We start from the raw sequence: 3,907 nt of genomic DNA, 5'->3' as shown, positions 1-3,907 counted from the left end.
GGGGTGGGGATTCAGGGGCAGGTAATGATGATGGGGCTGAGGAAGGAAGAAGGTGGCACATGGAGGAAGTCAAACTGGGCATAAATGTCTGCATATTTTTTAAAATTTTGTTTTCAAGAAGTATTTTTTGGAACCTGGAGTTTGATGGAATCAGATTTTTCAGTGTCCAATCTTTCCCTGACTTTAAATGCAAATAACTCGCTCACCACTCTGTCCCATTGTCTTCTCCTTCTCTTCTTCGCACTACATTGCGTCAGCCTCCACCCTTGCTGATGACTCCCCAAACTCTATCCAGCTCTCTTCTCTCCTGAACATCATCCCCAGTTTTAAGGCAGCCCAGAAAATCCAAACTAAGCCTAGGATCTTCTGCCCCTTTGGACTTGACTCTTCCCATTAAAAACTGAAAGATAAGCCAGGCCCAGTGGCCCAGTAAATCCCAGTGGCTCAGGAGGCTCAAGCAGGAGGACTGCAAGTCAAAGCCAGCCTCAGCAACAGTGAGGTACTAAGCAACTCAGTGAGACCCTATCTCTAAATAAAATACAAAGTAGGGCTGGGGATGTGGCTCAGTGGTTGAGTGCCCCTGAGTTCATTCCCTGGTATCCCCGCTCAAAAAAAAAAATAAAAATAACCCCTAATGACAACACCAACTCATTAAGCTAGAAATCCGTCCTTAGTTCATAAGAGACTGACTTTCTTACTCATATCCTTCATCCCACCTTAGTCACCAAGCTCTCTCATTTCCCCTGCAACTCCTGATGTGTCTCAAACCCACCCCTTCCTCTCTAATTCTGCTCCCATCATCCCTGCCTGAACCATAGCAAAATCCTCCTGCTTCATTTCCTCGCCTGTCCATTTACCATCCATCCATCCTACAAATGTTTATTGAGCATATACAATATACCAAGCACCATTTTAGGATCTGGGAATGCAGGATAAGGTAAACAAACACAATCCCTGTCCTTTTAGAATTTACATTCTAGTGGGATAACCAGATAACATATAATAAATAAAGGACTTCTGGACTAAGATGGCAGAAGGAAACTTTCTCAGAGCTTTGTTCTCCAATGCTTCAACAATACTACCCCTCCTCCCCTCAAAAAAAGGTAAAGAAATTGAAATAAGGAAAAGAAATTTGCGAGCACCAATCAAACTAAGAGGCAGTAATCTTCAAAAGCTGGTAACCGAGAAGATGAACAAGGTTCTGGAGTGGAAAAGCCCAGCAGGGCAGCTGGTCCCCACTCTTCTGCAAGCTGCGGTGGAAAATCAACAAGGTCCTGAGAATCCTCACTAACACCCAACATTGAGCACCAAAGTTGACTTACCCATTTCCTCCTCTGACTGACAAGTAGTACAAGTGGCTGTTATGGAGAAAGGAGCAACATGGGACAAGTGAATAACTGGGCTGGTTCTAACCCAAATGAAGGATCCAGGGCAACAAACTAAATTTGGGCAACAATGTGAAGCCTGAGTTTCTGCACCCCTCCTGCCAGGGGAACAGTGTGTACCACCCCAACCAGGATGAATAAATCATGACATGTCTCCAAATGACAGCAGATAGAACAGAGCCTGAACATTCTAACCACTAACACTGCCTCTGAGTTTTCCTGTCGCTCCTCTCCCAGTTCCCTCAACTGTCCCAATGAAACCAGAGAGGAAAAAACAAAACACAAGAGGCAGCAAGTCCAGAATCTATCAGAACAACTAAAATGAGTGGATGAAGTTCCCCAAACATGAGCAAAATTAAAAGTGCAGCAACTATAAAACCACACTGCAGGGTGGAAAACCGGAGCGCCATATGCAAAGGACCAGGAACCCAGATGAGAGGAAATCATAGCTCAGGCCGCAGAAGGTCGCTCCTCCCCATTCTGCATATCACGCAACTTAATTAGAATGTGGTTCCATCCAGTGGAACAAGAGCTCTGAGATGAGATGGTAGAATAATAGAAATGAGGGGAAACGAGGGGAAAGTAGCCCAGAGCCTGGGAGTCAAACCTGGTTCCTAGCCCACTCCCATCCCACAGTCGCCCACCTCCTCTTCTTCCAACATGCCAGATGCCACTGTGTCCTTTGCCAAGGACCTCCTGGCTGGTGGAGTGCCGCAGCCACCTCTAAGACCACAGTACTGCCCATTGAGCTGGTCAACTGTTACTGCAGGTACTGGATGTCAGCAAGCAAATCACTGCAGATAAGCAATACAAGGGCATTATAGACTAAGTGGTTCATCTCCCCAAGGAGCAGGGAGTCCTGTCCTTCTGGCATGGTAACCTGGCCAATGTCATCAGATACTTCCCCACCCAGGCTCTCAACTTTGCCTTCAAAGATAAATACAAGCAGATCTTCCCGAGTTGTGTGGACAAGAGGACCCAGTTTGGGCACTATTTTGCAGGGAACCTGGTATCAGGTGGTGCCGCAGGGGCCACATCCTCTTTTGTGTGTCCTCTTGATTTTTGCCCGAATTCATCTAGCAGCTGGTGTGGGGAGAGCGGGAACTGAAAGGGAATTCAGCATCCTCAGTGACTGCCTGGTTAAGATCTACAGATCTGATGGGATTAAGGACCTGTACCCAGACTTTAATGTATCTGTGAAAGGTATTAGCATCTACCAAACTGTCTACTTCAGTATCTATCACACTGCAAAGGGAATGCTTCCAGATCCCAAGAATACTCACATCTTCATCAGCTGGATGATTGCACAGTCTGCCACTACCATTGCTGGGTTGACTTCCTATCCATTTGTTACTGTTCACCACTGCAGGATGATGCAGTCAGGGCGCAAAGGAACTGACATTGTGTTCACAGCACAACTGACTGCTGGAGGAAGATTGATCGTGATGAGGGAGGCAAAGCTTTTTACAAGGGTGCATGGTCCAATGTTCTCAGAGGCATGGGTGGTGCTTTTGTACTTGCCTTGTATGATGAAATCAAAAAGTTCACATAAGGGCTGAGGTTGTGGCTCAGAGGTAGAGCGCTTGCCTAGCATGCGTGAGGCACTGGGTTCCATCCTCAGCACCACATTAAAAAAATAAAGGTATTGTGTCAACCTACAATTAAAAACTAAATGTAAAAAAAAAAAGTTCACATAAGTTATTTCCTAGGTTTTTTCCCCCACCTGTGAACAGGCATGTTGTGTTATATATCTTGAGCATTCTGCACAGTCTCTTGACTGTTTATCAATGGCAATGACTTACTAGTTCAAAATTGGAAGCAATAATATTCACCTGACCAGTTTTCTCTTAAAGTCATTTCCATAATGACAATAATAATAATGATGGGACTCAATGATATTTTTTTATTTCAATCACCCTGATAAATCATAAATTTGAAGAAATAAAAGTACCTAAAAAAGGAAATCAAATGTAACATCATTGCAGAATTAAAATGTAGATTAGAAATCAGTAGAAATAGAACCCATACTGCTAAACTTTGAGCTACAATATAGAGGAAGAGCTTAAGATGTAGATGAGAAAGAAATGGATATAGCAGAGAGAAAACCAGGATTAGATATAAGGGTAATTTGAGGGTCCTAAAAAAGAACCCAACACACAGAACAAAAGATGCATTCAAAGGTCGAGTTGAGTGAACATGTAAATAAACGGAATAAATAGTATTCCAGGAAAATGTGATGCAGAATGCTAAGTGCTAAGGGTATTTAATTAAAAGAGTGAACTTTGGTGAAAAAAAAAATTCTTCAAGTATCTTAGCAGAAAAAAAAACAAAACAAGTCACACCAGGGGAGCAAAAACCAGGAGGACCCAGTCTTCCCAGCAACATGCAAGACTAGGACACAGGGGAGACTGAGTCGAGCCTCGAGAACCCTCACAGGCAGTAGAAGTTGCATTTGTTGCTTAGCATCAGTTTACAGAGCTGAATGTGCACACAGCCTGTAACTCCACTGGCTTCACCCTTGG

At 44.0% G+C, this 3,907-nt stretch overlaps 1 pseudogene; it reads left to right on the top strand.

Annotated features, from left to right (window-relative positions):
• Window positions 1–2,045: 2,045 nt before the first annotated feature.
• LOC107140487 lies at window positions 2,046–2,937 on the top strand (annotated as a pseudogene).
• Window positions 2,938–3,907: the final 970 nt, after the last annotated feature.

This window comes from Marmota marmota, unplaced genomic scaffold (genome assembly GCF_001458135.2).
Source record: "Marmota marmota marmota unplaced genomic scaffold, marMar, whole genome shotgun sequence".
NCBI classification, from domain to species: Eukaryota; Metazoa; Chordata; class Mammalia; order Rodentia; family Sciuridae; genus Marmota; species Marmota marmota.
Note: the sequence above shows the minus strand (reverse complement) of the source record. Positions and strands in the feature narration are given on the sequence as shown.